Here is a 16,223-nt window from a genome sequence, read left to right as displayed (position 1 = left end):
GTCTCAACCTGAATGTGTCAGTCAGAACGAAGGTAGAGGATGGAGGGTTGGTCCACAAAGAACATAGAGAAAAGGAGAGTCAGATTGGCAGTTCCTGACAGTGCCAGCCAAGGACAGTTCAGTGAAGCCTGTGCTGTGCTTAAGGGTGTGGCCCCTCCAGTCCTCTTGTGGCAAGAAAATCCTTATGTGGAGACGGATGTCTCAGCTTAATTTAGCCGGGTAAAGTTAAATATTCAAAATATTTATCACTAAGTCATCTTGTGTCTAGAGTGTGCTAACTAGACTACCTGAGTGTGTAAGTTTCCCAGAATAGACACACTAATAATTTGATAATCTCATATACAGCACTGGATAAAGACAAAGATTGAGGCAGAAATTGTCACTTCTCTGTATCTTTCAGGATAGACCAGGTTATGATGTGGTAACAAATAACTGCAAAATCTCAGTATCAAGCTGACCAGAAGTTTATTTCTCACTCATGAGAAGTGTCCAAATGGTTTGGAATGGGATTCTGCTCATTGCAGCCATTTAAAGAAACAGGATATTGGGGGCTCCATCTTAATGCATGCTTCCACAGTCGCTTCAGCAAGTAGAAGGGATGACCTTCTACTACAGATGAGAATTTCCAGGACCAAAGAGTTCTTCAGGAAATCTCTCCCAAAGACCAACATATTGCTTCTTAAGATAACATTCTGTGGGGTTCAGCACAGGGCCACTGTAAGGCAATAGGGGATGACCCTATTGACAATTCTACTCCAACATTTGCTGTGGCAAACGGACCAGATAAAGGATGTTATCTATATGCTACTTTATTTGCTGCTTTATTTGCTTTATTAAACTAAGAAATTTCTTCTATTTACCTGACTCAAGCAGGGTTCTTTCATCATATAATATGTTTTGCTAATACTCTTGAAGCAGAGTTATACTAAAAGATTTAATTAAAATAAAACAATAGAAAAAGCAATATTAATTCTACCTGACAAGCCTCTCTTCTCTACGCCAACTGATTCTATCTTCTGCTCATGATGATTCAAGATACAGTCAGTCTTTCCATTCGGACTTTGTTTTCTCTAGGGTAGGTCCCACTGGCATTTAGACTCTAAATTCTGGGGTATCCACAGTGAAGTGTTCTATGATCAGTCACAGTCTCAGAGTCCCTTGGTTCAAAACCTCAAGGGGGAATAACTCCTGAGTCAGCTGTTTGCTCCTGACTATTCACGTGTTGCCAGAGGGGCAATGGGCAGGATGGGTTACACTGAAAGGAAGAGGTGACTGACCTGTCCAGGCTGAGTATGTCACAGCAAGAAGACATGATACATAGAGAGCACCAGTACCAACAGATAGATGATACCAGGATACAAAGCTCAGCTCGGCACAAATAAACACTTTCTGATAATGGAATAAACTGCTGTTTTTCTCCATCACTGGAGAAGTTCTAACAGACATCAGTGGCTACTTGCTAGTGATGTGATTGAGAATATTCCTCTATTGCACTGGGAGTTAGATTAGATGATATGTAAGTAACCCACTAGCCACAAGATTCCGTGACTCGGTAAAAGAACATAAGAAAAATCAAGTTGGTTAGTATTACAACACACATAAAACACAAGTAATTTACTATGTCTTTCACAGTGAAGCAAGTCACTCCAAGCTTCACAGTGTATCTCCCAACCCAATCTGTGCTGTGCATACCCCCTCATAGACCCTATCTACTTGATCCCTAGGAAAAAGCTGAGAAATGATGAAAGGGGCCTTGGTATCACTACGAGATGTTGTTATTTGCAGTTACACTCCTGGGTTCTATTGATGGTTAATGATTTGGCTGGGAGAGAACAAAGGAGTATTATCATATGTGATTCTCAATACAAAGATTTATGTTGAAAAGCAATTGACCCTTCTCTTCTTTATTGACTCAAAGAAGAAAATGAGAAGGCACAACACTTAGGTCTTTAACTTTGCAGCACATCTGGACCTGGCCTCCCAGAAATGGGTGGTTGCACGGGGGTGGATGTGGCTTCCCTTTCACTCAGCCCTTCTCCTTTGCCTAACTCTTTTTTGCTGAGCATGGGATTCTATGCTCACTTCCTTTGGTATAGCAGCCAAGCAAAAAATATATATATTCAAGATAATAATGATTACAAAAGCAGTCTATTATTTGTTGACTGTCAAGTAATAGCTTTCAAGTGGTATTTAATATATTTTAATAGAGTGGTAATGGATAGCAGTGTTGGATACCAGGGGCATCAGAACTATCTGGACTTTTGCATGCTACCTTATGAGAGTAAGTGCCCATTACAAGTCTTCTTAAAGTTGTATTTTCCTATAGCATCTTTTTGGCATATTATGGACATTCCATACTCAGAACACATTAAAACAGCTTTCATTCATTCTACAAACGTGCAGTGAACACCTATTCTAACCATACAATGAAGTTTACTTTGAGAGCAAGCAGATAACTTAGAACAAAGATACAGTCAAAGTGGTTTTGGAGAGCAACACTAATTTTTTGTGTGTGTGTGTGAGGAAGATCAGCCCTGAGCTAACATCCATGTCAATCCTCCTCTTTTTGCTTTGGAAGACCAGCCCTGAGCTAACATCTACTGCCAATCCTCTTTGTTTTTTTCCCTTTTTCTCCCCAAAGCCCCAGTAGATAGCTGTATGTCATAGTTGCACATCCTTCTAGTTGCTGTATGTGGGATCCTGCCTCAGTATGGCCGGACAAGCGGTGCGTCGGCGTGAGCCTGGGACCTGGGATCCGAACCCGGGCCACCAGTAGCGGAGTGGGCGCACTTAACCGCTAAGCCATGGGGCTGGCCCCAGAGGAAAACTAATTTTGAGGCAGCCTTGGACTCCCTCATTCCAGCCCCAAAAGGAAGGCTGCACAGTGGTAAGGAGCCTGAGGACTTACACCAGGTAGATTTGTGTTAAAATCTCAATTCCTCAATTTACCAGTTATATCACTTTGGGCAAGTTATTTACCTCTATGAGACTCAAAGTTCCTCATCTGCAAAATAGAGATGAAAAATGATAATCCTGATTTCCTACGACTGTTGTAAGGATTAAAGTATGTAAAGCACTTAGCCAATGATAAATGCTCAGTGTTGCACTGATATGGTTCTAAGATGCACTTTTTTGTAGAACTTTAACATCTCTGAAATTAGGAGGTGTCTTATAATAGATGTGTAGTGTAAGTACCTGACAAGTAGCTTTTTTTGACTGTAACGTGCCTGACATTAAGCTTTTGATTGCTGAGGCATCCATTTCAGAGACACACATCTCCAATAAACACATTGCCAGCTACACAACTGGATGAAGAGCCAGGCCGCCCCTTGACACACACACATGAAGTTCCCCTGTAGAAAGCCCTGGGTGACCTAGACAAGGGACGATTTGAGTGAGCCTGCTTTCCCTCCCTGCACTTTCATTCCCACTCTTATGTTTTAAATTCATCCTAAAGAGTGAACTCTTGAAACCCTAGGCACCTCACCTTTGACCCCAATAAAGGCAGAACCTCAGATTTGCTCTCTCTCTTTCTGTCTACCCAAGAACCTCGCTGTGTGGTCAGGGCGTGCCATGGCCCCTCCAGGTCCTGTGAGGAGTAAACCTTGTTTTTTCAACGTTTCCTGATGGTTGCTGCTGAAGTACATCTTGCAATCATAAAAACCAAGGAGGACTGGTCCACTCACAACATTGGCTCCAGTGGGGGAATTGTCTGCGAGAGGTCTCACAGCGGTATGGGCCCAGGGGAGTGCCCCCAGGCATTTCTAGCCAATAGCATCACTGTCTATAGCCTGAGACCAACCCAAAACAAATGACACTTTATCACCGCTGTTGACCAGGCAGAAATCAAGAGGTAAGTGTCATTCTCTGTGCTCGTGTGATGTCAACCATGGATGTTCACATTATTGTCACTTTGATTGACGTTATGTGCATAGTTGTTTCCATATGTGCTGAGTGTAACTGGCACTTTAAATGTCTTTAAATAGATTATGCTACGATTTCACATTGAAACAAAAGTTATTATGTACACTTGAGATCACAAAACAAGAGTACTGGGACATTTGATATTAGGGACACTAATATCATTGTTGAAAAATTACCAAACTTTCATATTTTCTTGCAAAGTAACAATCAAGTGTTTAATAGGACCTAAGAAAGAAAGATACCCACGAGGAAATGAAGCTAAGATTTTGTTACCTAGATATCAATAAAAAAATTGTCTGTCACACACCAAGCAGCAGAACTGAAGACAGGAGAAACTGATATCTAGAAGAGGTAAAAGGAATCTTAAAAAAATAAGAGGTGGGTATGACCAATTCGTATTTTACAGAGGAAAAGCCATAGGTTTTAAGAATTTGTGAAAATTTTCCTTCTAATTTTGAACTTCAATTCCAGAGATGTATTATCAATGAAAACAAAAAGAAAAAGGAAGAAAGGAAAGAAGGAAGGAAGAGAGGGAGGGAGGGAGGAAGGAAGAAAGAACAAAATTCATTTCTCTCATATTTTCCTTTTAATATACGCCCAAAAGTGATAAATAATAAAATTCTATGTTTAAATAAGCCTAAAAGGGACCTTTCAATAAAAATGAAATAAATATTCTAAGTTAGCATTCTATTTTAGTTTAATTGACAGCGTTTTTTCCCTTATGTTTTGATACACAAAATAATGGTGCATCTTAAAGTTGATAACATATTTGAATGGATGAAATATGGTAAGGGTTAGCTACTGCAATATAGCTGTATCTCCATATATTAGCAAAATATCTCTCAAAAGTACTTATTGTTAGAAAACAGAACCACTTGACACTTTCGAAGTTGCACTATAGCTATCTGGGTCCAATTTGCAATATGTACAGCAATAACCAAGCAATTAGACAAAAATTAAAAATTTAGCCATTTGCCTGCTTCCTTCATCTCAAGCACAGTTTGGTCATTTCCTGCAACTTTTCTCCTGGGGAGCTTCTGGCAACACTCCTGCAAGGCTCAGACACATGCAGTTACCACTTAGGCTAACCACTTTGACTGATTCGTCTGTTTAGTCCAAGAAGTGACTCAATAGGTTTTTCCCCAGTGAACTTCCTGCCATGGCTATAAGCAGCCAGCCTGAATAATAGTCTGTAGGCCAAGGAAGGCACTTGACAGGGTTCTGAAAGTCGTAACCAAGGATAGACCTTGAGAAATGTTGCCCATCATCTAAATTTGTCTTGTGAGTTACTCTCTTCCCCTTCAGGGACTCATTGTAGGAACACACACACACAGTACATTCCAGACTCTCAGCTGGATATCAAATAACAGAATAATGAAAGTCAAATACAAGCAATATGCCAGGAGAAAATATTGGCAATTCTAATGGGATCATAACCTGAGTACATGTGGTATTTTTTGTCCCCTACAATCTATTTGTTAAAAGATACAATGAGAGAAGTTCAAATATAAATAAAAAAACTTAATTGGTGGCTTATAAGCTCCCAGCAGCTCAGATCCTGGCATAAACAATAGATTTGCAGGAATACTTAGCTAGTCAGAGTTGCCTACTACAGAGAGAATACATAGAACTTCTATGGGCTGGAGGAGACAGGAAGAAATTTTCAAAGAAAGTAGACGACTTAGAGTGTGGTAAGCCTACACTTTTTCCACTCCAGGAATAGAGCCCTGGGTGGGAGTAGGGGAAAACAATAGAGACCCTAATATAAACTCAAATCCAAAGCTAGAAAACTCCTGGGCCTTTTTTCTTGGGTGAAGCCCAGAAAAATGATAAGCACTTAAAGAAATGGCCCACACTTGCACAGTGGAGCAGTAGTAGGTATGGCAGTGGGGCCCCTTGCATCTGGAGGTGTTGAAGGACAGAAAGAGCCTCAGAATTTTTCATGCTACAATAACATATGAAAGGAGAGTAAAGATGCCTAGATAAACGATCAGTCCTCTGCTGACTCTAGCTTCTCATGTCCTCACCATGTCTGGCTTGTCACCCTAACAACATCCTACTGCTGGATTTACCATGTGCTATATTTGTGAGTCAGGCGACTTACACCATCATGGCAAGAGAGATCCTGCTGAACCAGGGTTAATACCGCCTCACTTCCAGCCACCTCCTCCATTGCTTCATTTTTGAAAGATATTTGTGTTGGATACAGATTTCTTGGTTGACAGTTTGGGGGCTTTTTTCAGTACTTTAAAGTTGTTGCTCTACTGTCTTCTGGCTTGCGTTGTCCACCATGAGAGAAATCTGCTGCCATCATCATCTTTGTTCCTCTGTTCACTATTTGTCCTTTTTCTCTCACTGATTTTTAGATTTTTCTCTTTATGATTAGTTTTAAGTAGCTTGATTCATGATTCTTTTATTAGATTTCTTAAGCTTTTTGGATCTGTGGGTTTACAGTTTTAATCAAATTCGGAAAAATATTGGCCATTACATCTTCAAATATTTTTTTCTGTTTATCCCCCCTCCTCTCCTTCGGGAACTGCAATTACATATACATAAGGCTCTTGAAGTTGTCCCACAGCTCATTGATGCTGTCTTCAGACTTCTTCAATCTTTTATATTTCTGTGTTTCATAGTGAATATTTTTTTCTATCTTCAAATTCACTAATATTTTTTCTGTCATGAGTTATCTACTTTTAATTGAATCTCGTTTATTTTATATCTCAGACATTCTAGTTTTCATCTCTATAGTTGATTTGGTTCTTTTTTATACTTTCCATGTCTGTGCTTAACGTCATCAGTCTTTCCTCTAGCTTCTTGAATAGACAGAAAGCAGTTACATAACTGTTCTACTGTCCTTGTCTACTGATTAAACCATCTGTGTCATTTCTCCATCAGTTGTGATTGATTGATTTTTCTCCTCATCCTGGGTTCTGTTTTCCTGGATGAGGAATGCCTGGTAAGTTTGTATGCCTGGTAATTTTTAATTAAATGCTAGACATTATTAATTTTACCTTGTTGAGTATTAGATATTTTTGTATTCTTATAAATATTCTTGAGGTTTGTTCTGGGATGTTCCGTTACCATTACCTGGAAATAGTTTGATCTTAGATTTTGTTTATAAGCTTTTTTAGTCTGTATCAGAGCAGCATTTAGAATATGACTAATGTTTCTCCATTACTGAGGCAAAACTCTTTTGAGTAATTTACCCATCATTCAATGAATTATGAGTTTTCTACTCTGTCTGGTTGGAACTGGACCTCTTTCCAGGCCTGTGTGAGCTCTAGGGATTGTTCCCTCTAGTCCTGTTGGGTGGTTCTTTCTCCACTTCTAGTAGTTTCTTCACATGCATGTAATGATCAATACTCCACTGAAGACTCATAGCAGACCCTCTTCAGATTTCTAGGGGTCTTTCTCTGTGCAGTTTTACCACCTCCTTTATTCTGCTCTGTGAACTCTAGACACCCTAGCCTCCTTGGATTCCAGCCCCATTTTCTCAACTCCGGGAGGCCACTGGGCTCCACCTGGGCTCCTCCTCCCCACACCAGGTCTGGTTTCCCATCTCCATTGCCTGATACCCAGTGTCTTGAAAACTGTTGTTTAATGTATTGTGTCTGTGTTTCAGTTATTTTCAGGTTGGAGGGTATATTCAATCTCTGTTACTCCATCTTAGCCAGAAGCACAAATCGATGTGATATTTTTTTAGTGTCTTAAGTTTACCTGTAATATTTGAGTTCCTATGTTCTGAAGATATTCTGTTTTTGGTTATTTGGGATGGCATTTTTCAATCAACAGTCTTTCTCCCTCAAATTAAAATACCTATAAACCTCTCCATGTTTAGGATCCTAAGGCCAGGATCCCAATATATTAAAATAACTAGAATAAGAGGAAAACATGAAACATTTGACCTACACATTGCCAATCATCTAAAATCTAGATGTATCCAAATAGCCTGATGTTTGGTTTCATATAGACCTCACATTTGAATGCTTACTTTTCTCTTTCCTGTCAGCTGTTGGAGCTCAGCATCCGAGAGTATAAACCACAGTGCATTCACCACTCCAAAGCTAATCCCTCTCTTCTCTTCAAGCAGCTTTGGAATGCAGCCATACCTGAGCCAAGGAAAGCCCAGGAGGTTGAAAAGAAGAAATATTTTCCTCTAATTGGAGATTGTGAAAATCATCCTACAAGAGGAAAGTAAATTTTTAATAACAAACCACTTTTAGCTATTTTTAAAATTGTTTGTTATTCCTGACAGGAATGTTTTTCTTCTCCAGTGATCATTTTGTCCTTTTCCATTTGGCTCTTGCTTTTGAGATAAAGCCATTATCAATAAACCATTTGGGAGGAGAAAAAAGGAAGATGAGTTGTCCCAGGCAGACAGCCTCATTCTCATCTTATCCAAACATGCATGAACCCCACAGTGACATGTCCCACAGCAAAGTGGCTCAGTATCCCTCATACTAATTAAAATCTCTGAGAAAAGACAGAGCATTTGTACTTTGTGTTCTCTCTGTATTAAACATCTTCAACGGTGTTATATTACTGTACTGTCACGACAGTGTTATAAGTCACACCTCTTTCCACTTTTCATAGGTTATAATTTGCTGTCAGTTTGTACCAGACATTGGTTTACTCTGGGGGGAAAAAGGGGATTTTCTATCTTTTTGTACCATTAAGAGTCTCTCTAAACATCATTAGTCATTTGGTTCCTTGACAGACCTTCCTGGTGGTACATGCTCTATTTTTAAACCTTCTGAAAATCCAAACTTCATTGTTATTTTTTCACAGCTTTGAAAAAAATATTTCAAAGGATATTTTCTATGACTAGTGAGTGCTAGGATCAACACAAATTTTGTTGTTAAATTTTATTAAAACCTGCCCTCTTTATTTTTCATCTTTGAGAAAGGGAAATTATACATTTTCTCCCATTTTCAACAGCCACATTTTCTGAGGAAACCTTCATTTATATTAAAAGAAATGAAAGAGAATAAAATATAGTAAGTATCTAACGATGTGGATTTTTACACTTTCTCATGTACTTTGCAGGTTACAAATTAGGCTATGAAGCTACCTAGTAGAAATCCCTTCCATTAAGGTGACGATGTGAGGCACAATCTGGGAGGCAGCAGTCTTAATAAGTATACAAGGGACGTGAAAGTGAAAAAGAAGATAAAAAAGAAAATCCAGTTGCCTTAGGTTATTTAGATTGACTATAATTCCTGGATTTTAGGATTTCTCACTGGAAGCTCTCCACCTAGCCTAGCGTAAAGAGGCTTTATAACAAAATAACACACTAACACATAGGGATTGCATCTCCCCTCACTTTGCCCTCCAGCTCCACCCCTCATACTGGCAATGAAAATTCCAATCCATGAAAATCTAGGAATTTAATCTCAAAGTGTACAGTAAGGGAACATGCTGATTTTATTTTGACAGTGGAATGAATCTACCAGAGGTTCCTGATTCCAAAGGGCTTGGGTATCTGTCTCCAGAGCCAAGAGGTTTAGGAGACTAATGCAAATGAGAGTCTACAGTCTGCAGACCCGGGATCAGGATGTCAGAGAAGCGTTCTGCCTGAGGAATGTGAAGTCACGAGCTCGCTGAGGCGAGTGCTTTCAGAATGTGGCCCGAGTTTTTCTACCTCTCTGTACTATTTCTCTTTCTCTGTTTCTCTTTTTCTTCCTAAAATTCCTACTATTTCCCACAGTGGAAAATGTGAGGAATGCAGACTGAATTAAAGAACAGAGCCATTGCCTATAATCCTTCCATAGAAGTAAGCAGGCTATATTTTGTCATAATATCATCTTGGCTTTGTATTGTTTTCTTTATTAACCATTTTTCATGTAGTATTGCATCATAATCATTACCCATTTTATTAAAAATATCTTTGAATTTAATTTTTGAAAGATGCAAAATATTTCCAACATGAGGGTACACTGTGCATTTAGCTTCTTTTTCCTTTCAGGGCATCTTGCTTGTTTCTAGCTTTCCATTCTTATAAACAATTCAGCAATGAACATCTTTGCTCATAAATCTTTCTATGCATTTCTGTTTATGTCTCTGGTAATATTCCAAGGTCAAAGGATATGAAAATTTTATTGGGTCAAAGGATATGAAAATTTTTAAATCTCCTGATACAAACAACCATATTGCTTGGAAGAATGGTCAAACCCATTAACATCTCTACCTTCAATATATATGAATGCTTGCTTTTCTGTGTCATTATAGCATTAAGAAATACAATTATTTCTTTATACTAAAACAACAGGAAAAACATTATCTCATTGTTATTTTCATTTTTGGAATGAAATGAGCATAAACTTACTCATTTATCTTTTGGAGTTCTAGTGTTTTTCTTATTGAGTTCTATGAACACAATATACACTAAGAATATTAACCATTTCTTATCAAAATTTGTTGCAAATATTGTCCCAATTCATTTAATTGTGACTATAATGATTTTACATGCATTTTTTACATAACCAAACCTACCTACTCTCCTCTTCCAGCTCTTTATATTGTTTTATTTGCTGTTCGCTCTTTACAGAGCCGCAATAGCATGCTACAGGTAAGACAGGCTGTGACCCAGACTCATTCCCAACAAATCGAGTTGTTTGTCATGAACAAAAACTTTGTAGGGAAAGTTCATCTGTAGATGAGTATGTTTCCCCCGTCTAAATAATCCTTAGCTACATGATATGCAAACACTGTTGAAGAGTCTTGACCACACTAATGAACCGTGTCTCAATTCTATACCATGAAGTCCTCTCAGGTCCATAGTTCAAAACATACGGTCAGTACTAAATTGGTAACCTCGCTTACCTCATAATCACTTGTTTAATACTTCTATCAACAAATATCTGCTAAGCACCTACTCTGAACTTGGTCACATGAAGAGCATCCCAGCTGTAAAAAAGAGCACGCCCTAAGTTAAGATTCAATACCTAAACAGCATATATAATTGAATTGTTATATGGCAAATGTCTAGATGAGCTTACTCTTCTACCTCCATCTGTTTGACCTTTGGGGTCATCAGCAATAAGGGCCAAGTGAGGAGTAGGTAAAGGGAGTGAGCAGTCAAGTGTGGGTGTTCATTAGGCAGCATAAACAAACCTGCAAAATAAGAAGTGAAGGAAATTGCGCCCAGCCTAGGACTAGGATCTGGAAATAAGCTTTCCGAAGTGTATTCAGACGTTTCCTCCCAAAGGCAATACTGACAAGCCCACTTTGACTCGTCTTCAAAATAGCTCCTATCATCCTCTTCCAACTGTATTTCTTTAGAATTAAAAATTAGATTTGGATTTGGATTCAAAACATAATCAAGGACTTCTTCACTGCAGGACAATTTTTAAATGTCCAAGATCTTAACAAAGACAGCCAAGAACCAAGAAACACAAGCATGGAAGCTGTTCCTGTTTCTGACAAAGAAAAGAAAGAGAGATGCTGTTACTAAGCTTGTCGCGTCTCTACACTCCTCACCCCAAGTGATTTCCGAAAGGCATCTGTTTGGCTGTTTCGTGGACTCCTTTTTAAGTTTTATTAAGACCAGAAACAGCAAAGTGCCTTGAATAAGGGGACTGACTCAGCCCCATTGTTCCTCGGTAACCTCAGTCAGTGGCTCTTTTTTTTTTTTTTTTTTTTTTTTTAAATTTTTTGTTTATTGCAGTAACATTGGTTTATAACATTGTAAAAATTTCAGGTGTACATCATTGTACTTCTATTTCTGCATGGACTACATCATGTTCACCACCAAAATACTAATTACAACCCATCACCACATACATGTACCGAATTATCCCTTTCACCCTCCTCCCTCCCCCCTTCCCCTCGGTAACCTCAGTCAGTGGCTCTTGGCCTAAAACTGCATGACATGCATCCTGTTCCCAATCAAATGGGAGCTTCCACACCCTCAAATCATCACAGTTTTTGTAGATCCCTCTCCTATGATCCTCACTATATACTTCCATTTATAGACTCTTTGTACCCCATTTCCCCCACAACTCCAACAGATTGGGTAGCTGCATCTGTGCCTCCTGGTTTTCTCATTGTGGTTGCTGAACAAAGTGTTTGCAGATTGAAGGGAGACTGGTGTATTCTCTCTCTCATACTCTGTCTCTCTGCCTTTTCTCATCTCCCCTAATTCTATTGGACCTGAGAATTAAAATGATGAAGAAAAATAAAACACTGCTCAAAGAGGGGAAATCAACAAGGTCAGATTCTTCTCCAATCTGCCTGGATCATACCCCAGGACGTGCACTACCAATTACAGAAAAATGAAAATCTTTACCAGGCAAATAGCAAGTTACCCTGCAGGGTGGTCTGATGCTTCTGCGGTTTACAGACCAGAACACTCTAGGACCATATGTACAGACTGCTGCATAGTTTACTTAGGATGGGTCAAAAGTCACCCTCTGAGTGATACTCCCTTCTGAGTGTTTGAATATTAGAATTCACAGGGCTCTTTCCCTTCTCTCCTGCCAGGATCATCCAGATTAAGTGTGAGACACCACTGTCTGACTGTTGGCCAGACAAAACACGTGTTCAAATAGATAGATTATCTGACCATCCTTAAATAATAGAATGCCTTAACTTCTACAGTTTAGCTGTCACAACAACTAACAAATAATTTGGCCCTTGCTACATGCTTGTCTTGTGCTAGTCACAGAGAATATAAAGGTAAATAAAACACACCCCTATCCTTGGGAACTCACAGTCAAGTTGAGGAGATAGACCAGGTTAACAGATAACCCAACACAATGCAATACATAATAAGAACAAACAAAAAGTACCATTGAAACACTAACTACAAAAACACCTTGTTGCAACACTAAATAGGAGTGACCAGCTTAACCCAGGGTGCCCACAAATATTTATTCAGCACTTCCTATGGTCCAGACACTGCCCTAGGCACTGGGGAGATAGAACGGAACACAGCTCCTGTCTTCATGTAGTGTAAGTCCAGCCGGACAGACAAACCTAGAGCCAAAAATTACATCAAGTACAATTATAAATCATGGGAAGTGGCATGAGGAAAGGAACGGGGTGGTAGAAAAGGGAATGATACGGAGAACTGAGTATAATCTGATCATCGGGGAGGGGCTTTTAGAGGAAAGGACATTACAGCTAAGATACGAGACGAGACGACATTACAGTTAAGGCACAGAGGAGAGTTCCTGAGTCCCCTTGACTTGAATCTGGTGTTAGCATTTGAATGACGTTTGTTACCACAGCATATCATAGCCTGTTCTGACTAATAGAGAAAGACTGGGAGAACTGATCAGACTCTCTCCCCACGTTATGCTTATTTCCTTGTGAGCATTCTCACTATGTTTTCATAGGTATGTTTTATTGCCTATATCTGATGGGAACTTTGTTTGTGATAATACTAACCACTTCACTGAGTTAATGTGACAAATAAATAGCAGACCAGATAATCAAAATTTATTCCACTCTCTTCCTTCTGTTCTTCCTTCTGTCTTTCCTTCCTTCTTTCTCTACTTCTCTCTTTTCTATCTTTCTCATCTATTTTTCTTCCTCTCTCCTTCCCACCTCTGCAAACAATGGCTGCTCAATAAATGCTACTGATTATCTGTTAGTTGATAAAATAATCCAAAAATGCCAAATACTGTCCTTCTCCTGATCTTCCCCGCTTTCCTTCCTCTCCTCTCTTCTCTCAGCCTAGACCCCTACTCTGGTCCACGCTAACTCCTTTTGCTCGTTTTTCTTCTTTGACATGGTCCAGGGATTCGGCCTGACAGTTTTGGGAGGATGTTGGGAGTGAGGGCTTCCACTTCCCAAGGCTCTTTTTGGGTTTCTAGACTGTATAGTGGGACCCTTTCTTCTCAGCCCTCCTTATTCTTATGCATACAAGCCCCTTTTCCATAGAAGTTCTACTACTACCATAATCAGAAACAGTCAGTGGATCATAAAAACCTTTGGCAAGGGGAGATCATGGAGCTTAAGAAATCTTACAGGTCCTTAGGCTCATGGTGCCAGCCCGAACAAATTCTTGCTTCTCTCTCTCAAGAGGTAACTGGACCAAAGGAACAAGAATTTAAAGTGCACTGAAAAGGCTAAAGGATACGCAGGTTTTAAGCTAGCCAACCCTGCCAGCAGTGTATGGCAAGGATTACGTATAATCAGCTGGGCATGGGCAACAGTGTTTATCTACTTACGTACGCGACTCTGGCCACTGCTCCTGAGGGGCTCCTCTATTCTTAAGTTTACCCAGTCTCTCTCCCTGGACTTTGTCTCTAGTTTTCAGCCCTGGACTGGCTGTTGTCCCTCTTGGCAGAGGGTGCTTCTTGATTTCACTCTTCAAAGTCCTCTGTCTGGTATGTCTGTGTTTGGACAATTCCTCTGGCTCCATTTACTTTAGGCCAATCCTCAGAAGCCCACCTTAACTCTGACTCTAGCAGGCCAGCCAAAGACGGAATTGGGCACATATGAAGTGCAAATAAATACCTTTTAAAAGTGAACTAGATGAAGTACTTAGTGCAGAAGGACTGGCATGCTGGAGCTGGCTAGCACTGGCCCACGAGAGCCAGTTGTCAGGTTTCCAAGAATTTTGCAAGTCAGTTGTTAAACACAGCCATTATTAAAAATTAAGTTATTGAAACTTATAACTAAATTTAAAAAATTGCATTAACATAAAGGGAATGCATGTGTAAAACTCATCACTTCTTAATTATGTGACTACATTTTCCGATTGTCTATGCTCTCGGGGTTATCTGTACGTAATGTATCTGTATGGTGGGAATGCCACAGACTGGTGTGCCATTGCACCTCTTCCTAATTCTGCATTCACAGACGTCGGTCTTGGTGAAAGCATTTACACCACGGAAACTAGCAAATGCCACAAAGGGAGCTTTTTCTCCATAGAGCCTGCTGTTAAATACTTACCAGCACACAACTGCAAAAGAGTTGCCAGTGTCTTACAGAAGTGGTTAATGAAAACAAAGCACAGGGTAGGGGGAATATTTCTAGTTACTTCCCCAGAACCTAGTCTCATACTATCCCCTTCCCAAACAGGACCCTAAATTTCCCAGCCATGTAGTACACACGGGACCTCGCCTCCAGCTGGAGAACTTATTGTCAAGAGTCCAGTGGCTTATCCCAAACCTCTGACTACACTCAGCCTGGTTCGAGGATGAATTAATGATCCAAATTAGGCCAACTGTGGCTACTGAGGCTGATTTGAAGGACTAAGCTGTCATTCCTGCTAGGCATAAACAAGGAAGTTTGTAGCCATGGAAGACACTGGCAGCCATCTCGGAACCGCAAAGGAAAGAATGAATGCCCAAGAATGAATATAAGCTGAGGAAGTAAAACAAAAAAATGGTGAAAGAAAAACTAGATTCTGGACCAGGCACAGGCTGAAAATCTAATCAGAGACTTTCTGTAAGTCAGTGATTTCTTCTACCTTTAGTCTGATTGAATTAGACTTTCAGTTTCTTGCACCAAAATGATTTCTTCCTGATATATGACATGGGATTCATATCTTTAGATGAGGTAACTGCAGGAAAAATAAATACTCTTAGCCATTCTTATTATGACTGTGTATGTATATTTACCTGACTCTCCAATCAGAGAGCAAGCTCTTTGTAAGCTGAAACTTCTTATTGCATGTCTTTGTATCTGTAGCTAACTTAACACTGCACCCTGCACATAGCAGGGGGCAAGTACAGTCAGGTGTCACTTAACCAGGCAAATAGGGATACGTTCTGAGAAATACGTCATCAGGCGATTCCTCATTGTGCAAACATAGAGAGTACTGAAGGGGAACAAAATTTGCCAACCCAAAATGTGTCTCTTTGACATGAGGATTATTTTAGGCTGATTATTTTTAAGAAAGAAAAGACTCAGAAAGTTTTTCTTATTACTCTCCCTTGACTGCCTAAAAGAAATCATATAAGAAAACTTGTCCCACGAAGCAAGCTAGCGTAACGTGAACTAGGTGGGAGACAGGGAGGAATCCAGAAAAGCCTGTTTGCTGGGCTCCCCTCTGTGTGCTTCTGTTTTTGTGGGGCCAAACACTTATTTTCAAACATTTGCTCCTTTTCACCTACCTGTGAATTGCCTCCCTTCCTTTGAAGTCCCTGACTCTCTCCACCCCCAATATCCTCTTTTGTCTTTAGCTGAGGATGGTATTTAAGGTGAGGGTTTTGACCATTTTGGCAAGTTACTCAGTTTTCCTGGGTTTCTCCCGTGTATACACGTTATTAAAATTTTGTGTGGTTTTCTCCTGTTTATGTGTCTCATGTCAACTTAATTTGTAGAGCAGCCAAAAGAACCTGGAA

The sequence above is a fragment of the Ceratotherium simum genome, chromosome 7, assembly GCF_057802395.1.
Source record: "Ceratotherium simum simum isolate JZ-2026a chromosome 7, ASM5780239v1, whole genome shotgun sequence".
Lineage (NCBI taxonomy): Eukaryota > Metazoa > Chordata > Mammalia > Perissodactyla > Rhinocerotidae > Ceratotherium > Ceratotherium simum.
Note: the sequence above shows the minus strand (reverse complement) of the source record.